Below are 22101 nucleotides of genomic sequence, written 5' to 3'. Positions count from 1 at the left end.
GTTTTTCGATTTTTGGGGGTGTTCATGGGGAGGGACAGGCCATGTGGCTGGGGGCCATTTTGAGTGCTGCTACAGGCCCTGGCCATGTGCTGGGAGGCAAGTGGCCATTTTGAATGCAGGCATTGTTGTTAGGCCTGCAACCATTTTGCCTACTTTTCAACCTTTATGCCCAGGGGTAGTGAGTCTTGCATGGGCCTAGTCTTTCTGTGGGGTGTCTTGAATTTAAACATCATGGAGGGCATGGATGGAATGGGATTGTGCTGATTTTTCAGTGATTTTCGTTTTTGGGGGCTGTACTTGTGGCCTTTTCACCAGGGGTATTGAGTCTAGCATGGGCCTAGTCTTTCTGTGGGGTGTCTTGAACTTAAACACCATGGAGGGCATGGATGGAATGGGATTGTGCTGATTTTTCAGTGATTTTCGTTTTTGGGGGCTGTACTTGTGGCCTTTTCACCAGGTGTATTGAGTCTTGCATGGGCCTAGTCTTTCTGTGGGGTGTCTTGAACTTAAACACCATGGAGGGCCTGGATGGAATGGGATTGTGCTGATTTTTCTGGGTTTTTTTTCGATTTTTTTGGGGTGTATAACTGAACTGATGGTCCTCTGTCTTCCATTGCTTTTAGGTGCACAAGACTCAAGAGAACCACCAGTGCCAGGAAGAAGTCCTGCAGCGGTGTGTGTGTGCAGCATAACGTCACGCGACGTCACGTCTGGCCTCAGACAACTCTACAATTCGTGCAACTGCGGCCTGCTGTCTGACCTGCTCTGAAGAAGATGGCCCCAAAAAAAGGTCTCCGTAGCTCCTCTAGCAAGAAAGTTGCTAGTAAGGAGCAGAAGAAGCAAGTTACCAAGAAGGCTGGTGTGCCGACCGCCGCGTTTTTTGGGAGCAAAAAAAAAAGTACACCTGCAGCAGCAGCAGGATCTGCTGGGGACCAAGCTGGGAGCAGCACCCCCACTCCATTGGGTTCAGTGCCTCCACCACCACGCCAACTTAAGTTAAAGCCCTTGAGTGCTTCAGAGGCAGTCCGTGTACTTCTCCAATCACCATCGACCAGTGATGTTGGCTCATCGCAAGAAAGTAGCAGCAATGTCCCTGAATCAACACAGGTTGTTGTAAGTCATCTGACAAGTGTTGAACAACCACAGCCGCAACAACAACACCATGTGCAAGTACAAGCCCAAGTACATGTGGAAGGAGAGGCAGCAAAAGGAGATGCGCAAGCAGAGGTGCATGGAGGGTCACAAGTGCCCACAATAGTTGTTCCTCCCGACATAGGGGCACATCAGGAAATCGACAATCAAGGCGAGGTATCATTTGAGGAAGCCACTCCTCCTGATGATCATTCATTGTCTTCCACACCCCTAGCAAGGAAGAGATCAAGGGTGAGGTCTACATCTTCTTCAAGCACACCTCCTTCTGATGATCGGGATGAAGATTGGGAACCACCAAGGCTGTCTGAGAGTGAGGCACACCATGATCTGACAAAGATACCTAAGCGTAAAAGGAAGGTCGTCGAAAAACTCATAGCTATGGAGTGTGATGAGGCTCAACAAGAAGTGACGCATACTGCTGCTGATGAAGCCCTTCACGACAAGGATCCAGTCATCATAATGGTCACTGCAGCCCCAGCGGGCATGCAGCAAAGAGACATTTTGACCCTATCCCGAGAAGCTGCTGAGCGTGATGATGATGTCGACGAGGAGGCAATGGAAACACCACAATCATTGGAGTTAACTAGTACACCAACACCTACCGCTTCCATATTTCTTCCTCGCCAGAAGGGACCTCCATCCACCTCGACCTCAATTAGTGGTGGTGAAAGTGCAAAACGTACTGAAGTTCGGCAATCCACATCCTCCACTTCATCTGGCATTAGCAGCAGGACCACCACCACCAGTATCGCCGCCTCCTCCTGCCCCCAAAGACATTTCAAGTCTCCAGTTTGGGACTTCTTTAGTGTTTGCCCAAAAAAGGAAAACGTAGCCATTTGTAGCATTTGTAAGCTTCGAGTTAGTTGTGGTAAGTTTGGTACCAACTATGGTACCGGAGGCCAGAGAGGTCATCTTAGGAGAGCGCACCCTGTCCAATGGTTTGCGCACCTAGAGGCGGTCAAGGAAGCCCGAATTGCACGTAATGAAAACGTTGATTTTTCATCTGATGATGACGAGGAGGAAGAAGACGATTCAAACACTTCACTTACACCCAGTACCCCTGTCAGCAGCACACCCCATGTGAGCCACACTAAGAGTGTGGGAGAGAGTGAGACATCAATGCGAAAAAGTTCATCAGCGAGCGTAACTGGGTCGAAGATATCATCATCATCCCGTAAATCCTTGGTCCAGGGCAACATTAAAAAGATGTTGTTTACAGAAGCGCAATATGAACAAAACCACCCACTGACGCATCTGTATAACACTAAGCTGGCTAAAATGCTAGCTCTGGACCTTCTCCCTTTTTCTTTTGTAGAAGGGGTTGGTTTTCTAGAATTAGTGGCAGCGCTCTGCCCTAAATGGAAGGTTCCTAGCCGGTTCTATTTTGCCCGAGTTGCGGTTCCAGCACTACATGAAGATGTTCTGAAGGTGATTGGGGCAGCTTTGCAGAAGAGTGCTGTTCACACTATACATCTGACAACAGACATGTGGACCAGTGGCGCAGGTGCTGATTACATGTGCATCACTGCACACAGGGTCTCTTTTTCAGGGGCTAAAGCAAAGCTAAACGCAGGTGTTGACGCGGACATTGTTTTTAAAGCTGCTCGGAAACATGCAACACTAGCCATTTTTGGTTTGGAGAAACGTCACACAGCAGAAAACATTTTGGATGTCTTTAACACAAAGGTCCTTAACTGGCTGTCCCCAAAAAAACGCCAGGTTGGTTATGTTTCCACGGACAATGGCGCCAATATAGTTAAGGCCATGAAGCTGGGTGACTATTTTAGAGTGCCGTGTTTGGCGCACTGTATAAACCTGGTTGTCCAAAAATTCTTGGGTAATAAAGCCAGTGCAGCGTACAGTGTATTGAACACCTGCCGAAAAATGTGCAACCATTTCAGCCATTCTTTTAAGGCCTGGAAGCAGCTGAGGAGCCTGCTATATCAACGTCAAATGCCAGTGAAAGCACTCATCCAGGAGGTGGTAGCACGTTGGAACTCAACCTTCTACATGCTTGAGCGTCTGTATGAGCAGTATACGGTACTCGATCACTATTTCTTAACACAGGGTACAGCTCAGAAGGAGGACCTGAGCATGGGTGCGGCGCAATGGAACATAGTTAAAAGCCTGATACGCATGCTTCGTCCTTTTGAGTTCTTCACGCGTGCAGTCAGCAAGGAGGACTGTAATTTGGGAAAAGCTATCCCATTGTTGTACATGCTGGAGGACCAACTGAAGGAGGTGTGTTCTGTGTTTGAAAAAGATGAAAAAAACAAGACTCTTTTGTTCTGGCTGAGAAATTATTAGAGCACCTACAAGGTGATGAACGTCTTAAAATGATCCACTCAGACCAGCATTACATTTGTGCTACTATTCTGGATCCACGCTACAAAAAGGCGCTGGCAGGCCAAGCATTCTTTCCTTTTGCTGATGAAGATGTTACAAGTTACAAACGGTGGATAGCCTCCTCAGCCAAGAGGTTTGAAAGAGAACGGCAGAAAATTGAAGGAGAAGGCAGTACATCAGCATCAGCAGGCCATCCCCAGTCACAACAATCCTCTTCTGCACCTGTGGCTGCGGCACAAGTGACCTCTCAGCCGTTAAAGAGACCGGCAACCGGATCATCTGCACCACCAGACGCAACAGTAACATTGGAGGCTGAAGAGGATTGACTAGCTCGGCTTGGGTTTGGTTCTCAAAAGGTCACAGCAACAGCTAAGCAAAGAGGAGGAACCTTGGAGGAGAACCTTGATTCGATGGTCAAGGACTATCTGAATGACTCAACAGAGGTCTATGTTAATGCTGACCCATTGGCGTATTGGCATGGGAAAAAAGAATTGTGGCCACAGCTCACCAACCTGGCTTTAAACTACTTGTCTTGCCCACTCGCAAGCGTGTCTTCTGAACGTGTTTTCAGTGCTGCTGGTAGCATTGTAACTTCCAAACGGAGCCGCCTCTCGCCCAAAAATGTGGAGAGGTTAACAATGATCAAGATGAATCAGCACCTCATACCACCAGATTTCAGAGTACGAGAAAGCGCGCCGGATGAAGACGAGGTGGCCAGCAACATAGATGAGGGAATTTCTACTCTGTCAGGTGACACTGAGCTCACCCTGCCTGAATTCGCAGAGTATGATGACGAAGCCTTATTCTCATTCCTGGACCGTGATACCGAGCCCTGAAAATGAGACAACGAATCAATAACTTTCTTTTTCGTCCTTATTCACTTTTATTCCTGTGTGTCTGTCTTTCTTTGTTGTGCACAGTTAATATAATTCAAACTTTAATCAGATAATCACAAAAACAAGCCCATCAGCAGAACTGTCTTCACTTGTTTGCTAATTGATTTGAAGGTGCCGCAGTCTGCATTCCTCAGGTTCACAAGTTCAGAAGAACATGCTCCTCTATCCTCCTCCTCCAGACTCCTATTTCCATCAAAGCAGAGGGCTGGTTTACGCCCAATGAAGAAAGACTCAGCACTTGTGGGGGTGTTGTTCTACCTCTTTGCAGGTGAGTTGACGGCTCTGGGGCCATTGCTGGGAAGCTCTAAAAGTGGTTTGGACCAAATCCGAGGCGGCAAATTTTTTAGTGTTTTTGCTGACTTGCTTGCCTTTGAGGTGCTCTTAGGGGGGGTTCCGTCTGTTTGTGGGTGAGTTTCGGGGTCTGTCAGCACTGCTGGGACACTCTAATCTTGATTGCATTTGCTTTTCAGGAAATCCGTGGTGGCAAAACGGACTTATGGCCAAGCTACGCAGCGCGTTTGGACCGAAGGCCCAGAAATATTGTAAGTAGGAGATGTTGCTTTTGGCCTGTTTGGGGGTGTTATGCTTTTTGGCGGGTGGGTTGGCGGGTCTTGGGCCATTCCTGGGAAGGTCTAATACCGGGTAGAAGTGGTTGGGACAAAATCCAGGCCGATTTTATTTTTGCTATTTCTGACATTTTGCTCAATGTAGCGTTTTCGGGGGCCGGTTTGGGGGGCTTCCTGGTGTTTGTGGGTGGGTTTCGGGGTCTGGGAGCACTGCTGGCTATGGATACTTTACTTTGCAAGAGGTTTGAAGCAAATCCATGGTGGCAGAGGGGAGTTAGGGCCTAGCTGCAGAGCGCGCGCGGAGTGATTTGGAAAGTTTGGGAAAAAATGACTAAGTCCCCATTTTTGTACTTTTGCTCTTTGGCTGTTTGGGGGTCTTCTACTCGTTTTCTCTTGGGTTGACGGCTCTGGGGCCATTGTTGGGAAGCTCTAATACCGGATAAAAGTGGTTTGGACCAAATCCGAGGCGGCAATTTTTTTTGTGTTTTTGCTGACTTGCTTGCCTTTGAGGTGCTCTTAGGGGGGGTTCCGTCTGTTTGTGGGTGAGTTTCGGGGTCTGTCAGCACTGCTGGGACACTCTAATCTTGATTGCATTTGCTTTTCAGGAAATCCGTGGTTGCAAAACGGACTTATGGCCAAGCTACGCAGCGCGTTTGGACAGAAGGCCCAGAAATATTGTAAGTAGGAGATGTTGCTTTTGGCCTGTTTGGGGGTGTTATGCTTTTTGGCAGGTGGGTTGGCGGGTCTTGGGGCCATTCCTGGGAAGGTCTAATACCGGGTGGAAGTGGTTGGGACAAAATCCACGCCGAAAAGCCTTTTGGCACTTTTTGTAACTTAGGGTTCGTTAGCCCTAGCAGCAGGATTGCATGTGTTTCGAGGTGTTCTACATTTTTGCAACTGAGTTCTGGGGTCTTAGAGCACTCGTGAGAATGTGTAATTTTGGTTGCAAGTCATTTGAAGAAAATCCTGGGTGGGAAAGGGGGGATTTGGCATAGTTAAAGAAAGCCTTTGCCACTATTCTTAACTTAGGGTTCGTTAGGGTTAGCAGTATTTCTATTGCATGTGTTTGGGTGGGGGGTTTTCGAGTCTTGGAGCGATGCTGGCTATGGATACTTTTGCTTGGTTGCTTGTGTGAGAAGGTGGCCTGATATGCAGTGCTCACTATTCTAGTGAACACTATGTATCAGTCCAGCAACCCTTATTGATGATTGGTTGTAAGTCAACCTTATAGACCAGCTATCCTAGTAGCGTGGATACGAGCAGTCTAAGGCTAAAGACTCGAGAGGGCGTGTTAAGCCAGCTGTTATACCACACATATACCCCTTGAACACCAAGTGAAAGGACACCACACAAGTGTTATGAAAATAAACAGTATTTTTATTAAGAATCACAACAGCCCTGTACTCTTTATGAGGACAGGGTATTAAGCACAAAACAAACCTCTTACGAAAATACTTAAGTTAGCACAGTATATACAAATGCCCGAGGGGCACGGAAAACCATATACTCTGGAAGTGGAATGCGAATTTACTAGCAGGTAAGTACAGTACTAATAGGCTTTAGAATCGCTAGATCTTGACTATAGAATCTTCAGATTACTTCTAGGAGACCCAGGGGACTCGGGTGCAGAGTGTGCACTCTCACGCGGGATGCGGGACAAAGTCTATGGTAGCTAGATTTCACAGAGTTAGTGTTTTCGGGCGAACCCGACCTGGTAGGAGGAAAACGAAAGTGGATTCTGACCCTTGGATAGTGAGGCTATGCTGAGCACCGAAATGCCGAAGTTACCTAGCCCAGGGGCTGCAGCTGCATATGTCTCAAAAGACGTCGGGAATCCTCGTAGACGGACAAGGAGCCTGGAAGGAAGATGCTGGCAGGCGACCAGTGAAGAGAGTTCAAAGTGATCCAAGCCTGGATCTTGAAGAGAGATGACACCTGAAAGCAGAGGGGACCAAGTTCGTGACTACTAGCCAGTAGTCAGGTGGCACCAGGAGGGCACCGGATGGTAGTCACCTCGACTAGGTGAGTGGGTGACGCTGTGCTCTGCAGATCTCACCACCTTGCCCCAGCTGTCGTGCAGCCAGTTGTGTCAGATTTAGATGGCCAGCCAGGGGTGGCATAATACATGCTGCAGCCCCTGGTAGGCCCTGGGTACACCTATGCCCTGAGTTACAGGGTCTGATAAGGTGGCCCAGTACCAATTGGTAAATGCACCTAAGGTACACGTGTCAATTTAGTGAGAGAACAGCAAGGCTGTGGGTCTGATTAGCAGGCCCACAGCCAGAGAAGTCGTAAACCAGTGAAGCAAAAAGAAAAAATCTGGGGTGATCATAGGATTGCAGACCCTACTCTCCTACACCGGGTAACCCCTAACATCCCCGTGAACACATTTGATATGGACTATGGCGTCAGGCATTATCTGGGTGGGCGAGACAAAACACCCCTGTACCACTGACTGTTTACATCCCGAATCCAACAGAGCCTGTACCACTGCCCCGTTTATATGGACACTCACGTGATAAGCCCCTCCAAGTTCGGCGGTATAGAGGACGGACTTGGGAAGATATCCGACTTCCAAGGGCTCCTCCTGATTCCGTTTTTGTGGGCACAAACGAGCAATGTGGCCCCAGGCTCCGCAGTCGAAGCATTGAGGGCCCCTAAACGGGGGGACCTCCGGAGTCATCAGTCGTGGTCCTGGGAGCCCGGGAGGGGGTGCCCTGGGTCTTCGATCCGGTCTTGGCAGGGGCCGGGTTGTCTTTTCAGGCTCGCTGGTGTGTAATCTGGGTTGGGCCCGGTTAAATGTAGATGCCATCTCCATGGCTTGTTTGGTCGACAGGTTGGGATGTTGTCGGAGCCATCTCTGGGTCCCGTAGGGTAGCGCCTCGAGGAACTGCTTGAGGTAGATTCTATCCATGATCTCTTCTTTTGTGCTGGTGGTAGGTGAGAGCCATTTATGTGCAGCGGATTTCAGTCTGAAGAAAAGGGTTTTGGGGTTTTCCCCGGGGACTCCTCTCTCCTTGCGGAATCGGACCCGATATGCCTCCACATCCAGGCCCAGATGGTCCAATATGATCTCCTTGATTTGTCTATAAGGCGTTTGTCCGTTGCCATTGGCGACCTGGTAGGCCGCTTGGGCTTCCCCAGTCAAGAGTGGCGCGAGGAAGAACGGCCATTTTTCCAGTGGCCAGCCACACGCCAAAGCCACCCTCTCAAAGTTGACGAGGAATGCGTCTGGGTCTTCGCCTGCTATATAATTCTGGAGTGAGATGCCGGAAGGGGTGGGCTGAGGCCTCGGGTCTCTGACCGGGTTGCTGGCTGGGTGTAAATGTAAATGTATTGGCATTTATATAGCGCACTACTTACCCGTAGGGTCCCAAGGCGCTTCGACCGCTGCAAAACCCTTCCTGGCTTCCCTGAGAGATGGTCCCTTAATGGGTATCTCCAGGGTGAGACCAGGCATCCCCGGCGGTCTGGTGGGGCCGTTAGTGAAGATGAGGCAAGCTAATGCCCAGAGTTGCCGAGTGTGATCGCTAATCAGAGTGGGCACCGAGGCGAGAGAATTATCGAGTCCGCTGATCCTGGTCCAGAAACCTGCCGCGCCGGGAATCGAACCCTGGTCCCGGGCCGTCCTCTGCTCTCGGGTCTGCCGCCTCTAACCAGTGAGCCACACTACTTCACTGGGTCGGTCACATGTTGCAAACCCTCAATCTGCGCCACCACTGTATTCCTGAAAGTCTCTCTGTCTTGTTGGGCCGATGCGAGCTGCTGCTCCACTGCCCATCCGAGTTGTTCCTGTCCTTTGATCAACGTCTGTAGCAGCTCTTCCATCTTTGTGTCCCAGACGGTTATCTCTTTGCCCGCAATCTGCACCACTTGTGGGCGTTCGAACAGACTCACAGACACTGGTGCTCGGGGCAAAGACGGCTTTATTAATTTATACGAGCGCTTCTTCTGAATCGTCTTTCGATAGTATGGGAGTGGCGTGTCCGTCTCTTCTGCCAGTCGATCCAGGCGTTTCAGTGCTCCGGTTCGTCGGTGTTCCCGGGGAGTTCTGGGACTTGTAGGTCGCCTCTCCTCGTGAAGCCGCGTTGTCCCGTACAGCGTACCGGGGAAGAAAGAAAGCAGGATTAGGATGGGGCCGTGGTTCGTGCACAGGGAAGGAAGTGAGAATCACACGTGCAGTTAAACGACCCAGTATCAAGTGATGGGCTCCTGAGGGTGGGGGTTTTGCACTAGGAAATGGTCGCTGGTTTAGGGAGGTTTGACCCACCTACGACCCGCCCAGCCCGCAAAGCGTCACCGTACCTGCTCAAGCCACACTTCCCGTGAAGCGTGGCAGGGCGAAGCGCCTCTCCGTTGGCCTCCTGGCTTGTCGCGGACGTCTCGTCCGGGTCTCCGCTCTTCTCCGCTCCTCTCCTCGTCTTCCCGACTTGCGTCCTCCGTCTCCCACTGGTCTCCACTCGCCTCCTCTTTCCTCCGATCCTCTTCTTAACTTGCCTCCTCCTTCCTCCGATGGTCTCCGCTCTCTCTCCAATCTTCTTCACTCGCTCCGTACTCCCAATCCGCTCCGTCCTCACGCCAATCACCTCCGGGTGTAAAACACACCTGCTGGTTCTCTGGGCTGGGTTTTACCTCTGATGGGAGGGCGTGGTCCTGTTCCAGTTCCGCCCAGTTAAAGAAACATTGTTCCGCCGTTGCCTCTGATCCGGGTTTGTACACTGCGTCCGGTGTCTTCCAAGTCTCGGCGTGCTGTTTAAAAAAAGGGGACACAGGTGAGCCTGGTGGGTCCGGGTCCCCCTCGTTACACCACGGTAAGAGGAGACAACATGCCAAGGTCAGGTGAGGTGAGGTGTCAAGACCACTGGCCTCCCCCAAATCCTCTGCACAGTCCTGATCATAAGCACAGTCCTGTGCTAAAGGGTCCTCAGACCCCTCCCAGTCCTCCCCTTCCTCTGAAGTCTGTGGAACAGGCTCAAAATAAAGAGGCGGGACATAGGGCACAAAAGGGTCCATCGGCGTCGGGAGAGGTCGATCCGGGCCCATCCGGGTCGGGGCTGAACCTGGAGATGACGTCATCCCGAGGAGCAGCTGACGTCGGAAGAGGTGCCGGGGAGAACGGCGCAGGTAGAGGTTTCACTAGGTCAACCGGCATCAATCGGGATCAAATCTCGGATCCTTGGGGGGCCTGCGGCGCCTGGGCCGAAGCTGCCGCAGATGGCAAAGCAGGACCCCCAGTCGGGCTCGCGGGGCCCAGAGGCGCACTGGTGGGCCTGACGGCCCAAAGAGTCGGGCCCCCGGAAGCAAGAAACTCTTGCACCTGGGCAGGCATCGCCCTCGCACCCGGGAAGGGGGCGACGTCACAGGCTCCGCCAGAGATGCGGGGGGGGGGGCACCACCTGCACCCTCAGCCGCGATGGGCGGGGAAGTCTAAGAGCAACAATGCTTCTTCGACTTTTTCTTGGAATGCTACGACTCACCTGACCTCGAGTGCGAAGACTTAGATCCAGAAGAATGATGGTGATGACTCCGCGACTGGTCCCTCGACCTACCACGGGACCGGGACCTCGAGCGGCGTGGAGCTGACTGCGGGACTTCAAGCAACCTTCGGGACCGCTCCAGCAAAGTCTTCGGCGCCATGCCCTGCAGTCGGGGCACGACTTGGGGTCGTGGTCGCTCCCCAGGCAGTAGAGACACATGCGGTGTGGATCCGTCACCGACATCAAGGGGTGACAGTCTACACAGTTCTTGAACCCGGGCATCCCTACGACATCAGGAGTCGATCGACTAGAAAGATGAGGTAAAATGCCTCAAAAAACTCAGTCAAAAAATGAGTGGGGGTACTTACTCTTCCTGATCTGCGCTTGCTGGTGTGGAAAAAGAAAGACCTGACGTTAGCGCGCGTGGGGGCGTCTAAGTAGCTCCAACAACGTCATCCCGGTGCCTACTACGCACGCTGAGCCGCACAACGACGCCTACCTACGCGCAAGGGTACTGTTGACAAAAAAACTTTCCGGATCCAGTCTGACACCTGGTGGTAATTCTAAGGTAAGGAATCTATCACTACGTGTTTCTTTCAGATAGTTCTGTGTACCAGTGCTGGCGCGGCTACGCCGGAGCACTGAGTATCAACTTGCAGGGTTTGGTTCTTATCTTCTTCAGAACTCTTGGGAGAAGAAGAATGGGAGGAAAGGCGTAGGCAAAGATGTCGGACCATGCAATTGAAAAGTCATTACCCCTTGAAACCTGTAGGGGATCCCAACTTGCATAGTACCTGCATTTGCGGTTCTGGTGAGTTGCAAATAGGTCCAGTTCCGGCTTGCCCCAGATCTGAAATATGCCTTGTAGCGTTTGGTAGTGAACCTCCCATTTGTGATACAATGTTGTCAACCTGCTTAGAATGTCCACAATCGTGTTCTGAAGACCCGGAACATGCTATGCCAGTAAGCGGATTCCTTGAGCAATGGCCCATTACCATAAGACCTGAGCCTTTCTGGAGAGATGGCGAGACTTTGTGCTTCCTTAATTGTTGATGCAGTGCATTGTAGTGGTATGGTCAGTCTGGACTAACACAGATGAGTTGCAATTTCTGGGAAGAAATGCCTGTAAAGCTAGATGCACTGCTTTCAGTTCCAGCATGTTTATGTGGGATTGAGTTTGATTCCGCTTGCCACATACTTGGAGTTCCTGGAGATAAGCTCCCCATTCTTCTAAGGACGCAAGAGAAGCCCCACTGGCAGATGGCTTTTGTCTATCCACCACCCTAGGGCTTTTACCAGGCGTGGAATTATGCGGACGATGTCCTTGAAGGATCCTCTTGATCGAACCCACTGCTTGTCCAGCTCTTCTTGGATTGCGTGAATATTGAGACGGCAGAAAGGAACTAGTGGTATGCAAGACGACATCATTCCCAAGTAAAGTCGGACCGAAAGAGACTTTTTTCTTCTGCTGGAATTTGCCAGATTGAGAAGACACTGTTGACACTCTTCCGTACGACTCACCTTTAAGGACACTGTGTCTAAATGAGCTCCTAGGAAGACAATTTTTTTAGATGGAATCTGTTTGGATTTTTGTAGATTGATCGTGAGACCCAATCTCTTAAAGAGAGTAGTGCATTCTTTCGTGGACTTTACTGCTGCTCCCTCGGATCGAGTCTTGATCAGCCAGTCGTCCAGATAGGGAAAGACCTGATGTTGCCGTTGTCTGAGGAACCCTGCAAATGGAGCCAGGAGCTTGGTAAAAATCCTGGGAGCTCACTTCAGACCAAAGGGGAGTACTCTGAAATGGTAGTGGTGTCCGGCTACTACAAATCTCAAGTATTTTCTGTGTTTTGGATAAATTGGAATGTCGAAATAGGCATCCTGGAGGTCTAAGGTTGTCATAAAATCTCGTTGATGTAGGAGCTGAAGCACTTCCTGCAATGTTATTATTCAGAACAATTGTTTCGTTAAGTACAGATTTAGGTTTCGGAGGTCCAAAATTGGTCTCCACTGCTTTAACTTCTTTCTGATCAAGAAGAAACAGGAATAGAAACCTATGCCCCTGCGGGATAATGGGACCTTTTCTATTGCTCCTTTTTGAAACATGTTTCTGACCACTTTGAGATGCCTGAGGCCAGCGATTTGAGGAGGTGTTGTAGGTGGTGTCTGTATAAACTCTAAAGTGTGTCCGAATTGTGCTAGAGAAGGACCCACTAGTCCCCAATTACTTGGCAGTATCTGTGTCTGCCTTGATGGTTTTGAGGGCCTACTCTACATGACTGCCACGAAGAGCTTCCCCCATCATATGGAAGGTCCAGTATCTTATTTTGAACCTCTGGATGGAATGAGGTGGTTTTGAGCCATCCCGGTCTGCACAAGACCTCAGCTCCACCCAGTTGCCTAAACCCCTGTCACAGCGACATCCATAGCTGAATCTATTATCTAATTGGATGCCCTCTCTCCTTCATGCAGAATCTTTTTTGCTTCTTCCTTCACATCTTCTAGCAGTGGGTCGATATATGAGGCAATGTTCGACCACATTTGGCGATCGTAACGCCCTAGAACTGCTAGGGAATATTTATTTGCAAATGGAATGCAGACGTCTGCCTTCTCTGTTCAGGGGTGCAGATAAAGGCGCCGCAGGATTTTTGAAGCGTTGTTTAGCGGCCTGCATTACCACCGAGTCTGGTTTGGGGACCTGTGAGGCACGCTGGGGCATCACCTGTGGTTTTCTAGTTCTTATCCAGACGTGGCACTGGTACTGCGGCTGGGTTTTTCATGATCCTAATACCTTCATCCCAAATATAATCTATATTGGGAATAGCTCTAACTGGCTTTCAAAAAGGCTCTTTAACCCCTTCGCTGCTAGGCATTTCCCCCCCCTGTGCTAAGCCTTTTTTTGGCTATTTGGAGTAGTGTGCGCTTAGGCCCCTGTAACTTTTTGACCACATAAGGTATCCACGCCAAATCTGCGTCCTGTTCTTCCAACAGGATGGGGATTCTAAAGGTACCTAGGATTTGTGGATTCCTCTGGAGGAGTCCCACAAATTAGGCAAAATACAGCAAAATAGTTTTTTTTGGAAACATGGGAAAACGGGCTGCAAATGAAAGCGTCTGGGTTTTTCCTTGCAAATTTTATCAAAAAAGGGTTTTATGGGGCTCAAATCGCAATTTCCCCAACTTTTAAGGAATGACAGACTTTTGTCAGAAAACCAACATTTTTTACGCGGTTTGGGCATTTTTCTGGGACATAGCCTAGTTTTGCTATTTTCTGTGCTTTCTACCTCCTTCAAGTTAATGGTAGAAATGGGTGTGAAAGCAATACTGGATCCTGGAAAGCTATACATTTTAGAAAAATAGACAGAATTCTGAATTCAGCAAGGGGTCATTTGTGTAGATCCATCAAGGTTTCTTTATAGAAACTAACAGTTAAATATAGGAAAAATTGAAAATTAGATGAAAAAACAGCTTTTTGTGTCAATGTTTTCACCTGTAACTTATTGTAATTATGACTGCTCTTTAAAGTAATATACCGTTACATCCGCTGGACCTTCCCCTTCCTGGTTGTGGGGATATATAGGACTTGTAGGTTCACCAAGAACCCGACGAAGCCAGAGTCAAAAACTGAGCAGCAATTTGCAATGGCTTTTTATTATGTACCGGATATATAGCAATTATTGTGGGAAAATGTATAAATGGAAAATCGGTATGAAAGACACCTATGTATTTCTGAAATGGGAACAAATTATAGAGTTTAGAAACAGTACATATTTGCACATTTTCGAAATTGGGAATACTCATACTAGCATGATAATTATCGATCATTTTTCAAAATGAAATTTTTACACAATGTCTTTCATTTGGAAGGCAGAAATGCTTCAAAAATCAAAAGGTAATAACAGTTGCTTTACGAATCTGAATTACCCTAAGTCTCCCGATAAAAATGGTACCTCACTTGTGTGGGTAGGCATAGCGCCCATGACAGGAAATGGCTCAAAACCCAACGTGAATACACCACATTTTCACAATGAAAATGTACCCATTTTTTGCGAAGAGTCTAGCTGTGTTTTGGAACACTAGCTCTGCCGGCACCTAGGCAAACCTAGCAAACCTATAAAATTGTACAAACTAGACACCCTTGGGAATCCAGGATGGGGTGACTTGACTGCCTCCCACCAGGTTCTGTTACCCAGAATCCCTTGCAAACCTGAAAAAATTGTCCCAAAAAAAAAATTTGCCCCACGTCTGTGGTGGAAAGTTCTGGAACCTGCGTGGAACAACGAATTTCAACACACCCCGCTTTCCCCAAAGTCTTATGAGAAAAATGGTACCTCATTTGTGTGGGTCGGCCTAGTGCCCGCGACAGAAAACTGTGCAAAATGCAACGTGGTCATACCGGAATTTCGCAGTGAAAAATGACCCTTTTTTGGCAAAGTGCCTAGCTGTAGTTTTTGAACCCTAGCTCTGCCGGCACCTAGGGAAATCTAGCAAACCTATACATTTTTCAAAACTAGACAACCAGGGGAATCCAAGATGGGGTTACTTAAATGCCTCCCACCAGATTCTTTTACCCAGAATCCCTTGCAAACCTACAAAACTGCCACAAAAAAAACCATATTTTCCAAACATTTCTGTGGTGGAAAGGTCTGGAATCTGCGTGTATACACAAATTTCCACCCACCCCGCTTTCCCCAAAGTCTTATGAGAAAAATTATACCTCACTTGTGTGGGTCGGCCAAGTGACTGCGACAGCAAACGGCACAAAACGCAACGTGGTCACACTTCAATTTCGCAGTGAAAAATGACCTTTTTTTGGCCAAGTGCCTAGCTGTAGTTTTTGAACCCTAGCTCTGCCGGCACCTAGGGAAACCTAGCAAACCTATACACTTCTGAAAACTAGACAACCAGGGGAATCCAGGATGGGGTGATTTGACTGGCTCTCATCAGGTTCTGTTACCCAGAATCCCTTGCAAACCTACAACTTGTCAAAAAAAACAAATGTTCCCCACATTTCTGTGGTGGAAAGTTCTGGAATCTGCGTAGATCAACTAATTTCCACCCACCCCGCGTTCCCCAAAGTCTTACAAGAAAAATGGGACCTCACTTGTGTGGGTCGGCCTAGTGCCTGTGACAGCAAACGGCACAAAACGCAACGTGGTCACACTTCAATTTCGCAGTGAAAAATGACCCTTTTTTGGCAAACTGCCTAGCTGTAGTTTTTTAATCCTAGCTCTGCCGGCACCTATGGAAATCTAGAAAACCTATACATTTTTGAAAACTAGACACTCAAGGGAATCCAGGATGGTGTGACTTGAATGCTTCCCACCAGGTTCTGTTACCAAGAATCCCTTGCAAACCTAAACAATTGCCAAAAAACCACATTTTCCAAACATTTCTGTAGTGGAAAGGTCTGCAATCTGCATGGATCCACAAATTTCACCCACCCCGTCTTATGAGAAAAATGGTACTTCATTAGTGTGGGTCGGCCTAGTGCATGCGACAGCAAACGGCGCAAAACGCAACGTGGTCATACCTCAATTTCTGCCGGCACCGAAGGAAACCTATACATTTTTGAAACCTTGACACCCTGAAGAATCCAGGATGGGGTGACTTGTCTACCTCCCACCAGGTTCTGCTACCCAGAATCCCTTGCAAACCTAAAGAATTGCCAAAAAAACACATTTTCCAAACATTTCTGTGGTGGAAAGTTCTGGAATCTGCGTGGATCCACAAATTTCAACCCACCCCGCGTTCCCCAAAAGTCTTATGAGAAAAATGGTACCTCATTAGTGTGGGTCGGCCTAGTGCCCGCGACAGGAAACAGTGCAAAACGCAATGTGGTTGTACCTCAATTTCGCAGTGAAAAATTACTCTTTTTTGGCAAAGTGCCTAGCTGTAGTTTTTGAACCCTAGTTCTGACGGCACCTAGGGAAAACTAGAAAACCTATACATTTTTTAAAACTAGACACCCAGGGAAATACAGGATGGGGTGACTTGACTACCTCCCACCAGATTCTGTTACCCAGAATCCCTTGCAAACCTACAAAATTGTCCCAAAAAAACATTTTCCCAATATTTCTGTGGTGGAAAGTTCTGGAATCTGAGTGGATCCAAACATTTCAACCCACCCCGCGTTCCCCAAAGTCTTCCGAGAAAAATGGTACCTCACTTGTGTGGGTCGACCTAGTGCTCGCGACAGGAAACGGCGCAAAACGCAATGTGGTCACACCTCAATTTTGCTGTGAAAAATGTCCCTTTTTTAGCAAAGTGCCTAGCTGTAGTTTGTGAACCATAGCTCTGCTGGCACATAGGGAAACCTACCAAACACACTAATTTCTATAAAAAAGTAGACACCCGGGGGCTTCCAGGGAGGTATGGCTTGTGTGGATCCCCTAACGTTTCCATACCCAGAATCCCTTGCAAACCTCAATATTAGCTGAAAAAAATCACTTTTCACACCACCCAGTGATCCACTGGGTCTCCTGATAAAAATGATGCCTCACTTGTGTGGAAGGACCAAGTAGCCGCGACAGGGAAGGGCCCAAAACATTTTTTGATAGGCAATGTTGATGTTGCTGTTTGGTAGACATACACAGCTATGGGACAACAACTGGTGGCCCACAACCTTGGGCACCGCTCCCAGTCCAGCAACAACGGCCAAGAATTTAGGTGTGACTCTGGATAATACTTTGAGCATGAAAGCCCACGTATCATCTATTTGTGGTAAAGGCTTTGCTATACTTAAGATGCTCAGGCGAGTCTTCCCATGGATCCCTATTGAGTGTAGGAAAATACTGGTCCAATCCTTGTTAATGAACAGACTGGATTATGGGAACTCTCTGTTCGTGGGAATGGCTGACTACCTCTTCTCAAAACTACAAATTGTACAGAACGCTGCAGCAAAGGCGATCTGTAATAAAAAAAAGTATGATCCAGCTAAAAGTTGCCTGCGTGAGCTTCATTGGCTACCAATGAGGCAGAGAGCCACGTTTAAGCTGATGTGCATAACGCACAGAGCTTTGTACAAAACGGGCCCTCACATCCTAAAAAACAAAATCAGATTTTACGTTCCCTCCAGGAATCTGAGATCCCGTACGGCAGCCAGAGCAAGAAATACTCGTGCGAAAACAGCCAGGATGGGTGGACGGGCGTTTTCCGACCTGGCGGCAAATAGCTGGAATGAACTGCCTATGGAACTTAGATTAATTGACTGCCATGTGTCCTTTAGAAGGCAATTAAAAACATTCCTTTTCCCCAAATCTGATTAAATTACAATGATGACCCTGTTAATTGCCACTACCCACTTCTGTCATAACAGCGCCGTGATATCCTATTTAGGATGATTGTTTGCGCTCTATAAGTACCATTGACCATGACCATGACCATGCCTCAAAACGTTTTGTGTCCTTGCCTGTCGCGGGTACTTGGGCCTCTCACATAAGCGAGGCACCATTTTTATCGGGAGACCTGGGGAAATGCTAGGTGGTAGGAAATTTGTGTGAGCCTAATGATGCAACACTTTCCCACACAAAAATGTGCGAAAAAAGTGATTTTTTTTCAGCTAAAATTGAGGTTTGCAAGGGATTCTGGGTAAGGAAACATTGGGGTATCCACGCAAGCCATACCTCCTGGGAAGCCCCCGGGTGTCTAGTTTTCTAATGTGTGGGTTTGGTAGGTTTCCCTAGATTTCCGCCGAGCACGGGGCCAAAAACCCAGGTGACCCCCTGGCAAAACCAGGTTGTTTGGTGATAGGCAATTTTGATGGCGCCTCAATACGTTTTGGGCCCCTGCCTGTCGCGAGTACTTGGGCCTCCCACACGAGTGAGGCCCCATTTTTATCGGGAGACCCGGGGGAATGCTGGGTGGGAGGAAATTTGTGTTAACCGGTGATGCCACAACTTTCCCACACAAAAATGTGTGAAAAAAGTGATTTTTGAGCTAAAATGTAGGTTTTTATTAAGGATTCTGGGTAAGTAAGCAGGGAATCCACGCAAGCCATACCTCCCTGGAATCCCTCGGGTGTCTAGTTTTCAGAAATGTGTGGGTTTGGTAGGTTTCCCTAGATGGCCGCCAGGCACGGGGCGAAAAACCCAGTTGACCACCCTTGCAAAACCAGGTTGTTTGGTAATGGGCAATTTTGATGTTTCATCAATACGTTTTGGGCCCCTGCCTGTTGCGGGTACTGGGGCCTCCCACACGAGTGAGGCCCAGATTTTATCGGAAGGCTTTGGGAACATGGGGTGAGTGGAATTTTGTGGATCCACGCAGATTCTAGAACTTTCTACAACAGAAATGTGAGGAAAAAGTGTTTTTGGACAATTTTTTAGGTTTGCATCCTGGATTCCCCTGGGTGTCTAGTTTTCAAAAATGTAAAGGTTTGCTATGTTTCTCTAGGTGCCGGCAGAGCTAGGATTCAAAATCTACAGCTAGGCACTTTGCAAAAAAAGGGTCAGTATTCACTGTGAAAATGTGGTGTGTCCACATTGCGTTTTGGGCCGTTTCCTGTCGCGGGCACTAGGCCTACCCATTCAAGTGAGGACCATTTTTCTTGAAAGACTCTGAAGAACGCGGGGTGGGTGGAATTTTGTGGATCCACACAGATTCCAGAACTTTTCACCACAGAAACATGAGGAAAATTAGATTTTTTTGACCAATTTTTAGGTTTGCAAGAGATTTGGGTACCAGAACCTGGTGAGAGCCAGGCAAGTTACCCCATCCTGGATTCCACTAGTTGTCTCGTTTGTAAAAATGTACAGGTTTGCTAGGTTTTCCTATGCGCCGGCTGAACTAGGGCCCAAAATTGACAGGTAGGCATATTGCTAAAAACAAATCTGTGCCTAGTCTGCTTTCTGCCGCCCTGGGGGAGATATCAGGGGGGTGGGGTTGCCCTGATATGCCCCCAAGGGGGGTCAGAAACACTGTGGCTATTTGTTTGGTGGTGTGGGCATTGGTATGCCCATTCTAGGCAGCCCCCACACATAAAAAAGTCAGCATAATCATTGGCGTCTAGTGGGCTTTTTGCCCCAGTGGGGCAGATTGGGAGCAACTGCCCCCATCTTCCCCCCAGGAGGGCATAAAGGCTGTTATTGTTGTAGGTGGGGGTGGGGCATCGCATTCCCATTTTGGGCAGCCCCCACCCCCGATCAATATTATTTAATAAATCCTTGGTGTCTAGTGGGCTTTCTACCCCCCGGGGGGCAGTCTCGGGGCTACTGCCCCATCTACTCCCCAAGAGGGGCAGAAAGACTAATTATGTCAATATTCTTATGGGGGAGCAAAGGCCCTTGCCCAAGGGGCCGCTCAATCCTCCCTGGTGCCTAGTGGGTGTATCCCTCCTTGGGGATCGCCCAACCTGGGGCAAGCCCCAAGCAGGGATCCACTAGGGAGGGGTACCATTGGAAAAGAGATTCCCCTTTCCAACGATACCTCTGCTGAGTTTCTACATGCTCAGGGGGCTCAGATAGCCCCCTGAGCACGTAGAAACTAAAACTGAAATGAGCCTCTGGGCTCATTTCAGTTTCGGTTTCACTGAAATTATGTCAGCACAACGTGCACGCTGATCGTCATTTCAGGGAACCCAGGTGGGGAGAGCGTCCCTAGCTCCCGAGGCTTTGGGGGAGAAAAAAGAATACCACTGGTGCCATCACCAGAGGGATTTCCGGTGCTAGTTATCATGACGAGCTGAACTCGTCATGAGCACACGACCACTGTGTGCCATGACGAGTCCAGCTCGCCATGAGCACCCAAGGGGTTAAAAACGTATAAAAAGCAGTCAGCTTGTTTGGATGGCATGGGTATACCAAATCTTTTCGCTGCACGCTCCAAGTTTTGAAATCCTGCAATATCCTCTGGTGGGGAATGTACCGGAGGGGGTGTTGGTGAGGCAGGCGTCGTCCCATTCCGAGGCTGTGTCATGCAATTCCCCCTCATAATCTGAAGAGGCTGGTTGCTGGAGAGGAACAGCTTGCAGAGTACTAGGGACCGATAAAAGAGCATGAGTATTCAGTCGTACAGGTGAGGACACCTGAAATGGCGGATGTCTATTGGCTGGCCCTGGCAGTGGAAAGCATTGCCTGTAATCTTGTAGCATGAACTGTAAATCAGATAACAATGCAGAGGGCATCATAACCATCTCTTCAAGAGACTGCTGTTGACCTTGTGGAGGCTGTATAAACTAGGCTTGATCATAGTATTGTTGATCATCCTAATCATCATCATATGGCTGACACTTTACGTCTAGCTTCGAAGGACTATAAGCGTCTCCAAATGGACCACTATCCTCGGAATTTTCATCATTCCCTTCCAGTAGATGATTCGATAATTCTACTGGGCGAAGTGTGCTCTGGTGTAATTTTCACTTCCTGTGTCGTTTCCGGTGATTTTTTTCTTCATAGACACAATTATCGTTGACGACTGTGTCAATGATGGTGTCTTCAATTCCAAAGATTTTGTCTCAGTCACTGACGGTGAAGTCGTCAACGATGACATAGTAGACGGTCGTCCCTTTGACGACAGTTGCGGTTCAGACGTCGGTAGAGTTCTTGTCGACACCGGTGACTGTCCTTTCGTCGACAGCTTCTTCGACGACTATTTGGTCGTCGGTGTCATGCTCAACAACGATGACTGCCTCGTCAACCGCTTAAGTTTCGTCTCCGTCAACGACTTTGTCCCCGGTACCTTACACGACGATGACAGTGTAGGAGAGAAGGGTCTGCTATCCTATGGTCACCCCAAATGTTTGCTTTTTGCTTCACTGGTGTATGACTTATTGTGGCTGTGGGCCTGCCAATCAGACCCACAGTCTACTGTTCTCTCTCTAAATGTATGCCAAGGCACTTTAGGTGCCTTACCAATTGGAACATGGATCACCTTGTGAGCCCCTGTACAGTGTACCCTAGGTACCCAGGGCATAGGTGCATCCAAGGCTTACCAGGGGCTGCAGCACGTATTGTGCCACCCCTGGCCTGGCCTTACTATTTGACACAACTGGCTGATCACTCAGCTGGGGCAAGGTGGTGTAATCACCCTTTTCTTTAGGTATAGTATCTCTATATCTAACACATACAAGGACACACAGTAACCTATAAGTCACTCCTATGGCAGGCCTCATCAATCCTGGAGGCAGAGTGCTTGGTTATGTGTGAGATGGTGCTCTAGCATGAGCTGAGCCTGTCTGCAGCTTTCGTAACGAAGTCCTTTAGCTGTTTCCTGATAGTGTCATACCATATACTCTTAAGTGCATTATGAACCTCGTGGTTAAATGCTAACTCTGATTTGACATTATCAAAACATGTTGAGTAAGGTGTCATACGAATTGGAATACTACCCCCTCGCCAATTCTGGCGACGGGGGTAGCATTCCACCCTTCTAGAGGGACACGACATGTACAGAACCTTAACCCCGGTTAAAGTTAAACAGAGCCTCAGCATCACAAAATGGATGCTGCCACCACAGACACGTCTGACCTCCTGCTGCTGGGAGTCCTTCCAGCGAGGGAGGCCTGGACAAAAGGGTTTTCTGCCTTGGGAGGTGCTAGCACCACCCCAGACAGGATTTTGTGTATCTGGTTAGGTAGGGCTGAATAGAATCAGACATGCCCGGGGCATACAAGGTGTCCCCGTGCATAGGCCAGTTCAAACCGGTGCTGGGGCACTCCAGCCCCAG

General features: G+C 48.7%; 1 protein-coding gene across 1 annotated transcript in view; it reads right to left on the bottom strand.

Annotated features, from left to right (window-relative positions):
* The window catches only part of TSPOAP1 (TSPO associated protein 1), a 2768302-nt gene that overhangs the window by 2479606 nt on the left and 266595 nt on the right, over positions 1–22101 (bottom strand). The gene's annotated exons all lie outside the window — the stretch shown is intronic.

The sequence above is a fragment of the Lissotriton vulgaris genome, chromosome 2_1 (assembly GCF_964263255.1).
Source record: "Lissotriton vulgaris chromosome 2_1, aLisVul1.2, whole genome shotgun sequence".
Taxonomy (NCBI): domain Eukaryota; kingdom Metazoa; phylum Chordata; class Amphibia; order Caudata; family Salamandridae; genus Lissotriton; species Lissotriton vulgaris.
This window is presented reverse-complemented; position numbering and strand designations above follow the sequence as displayed.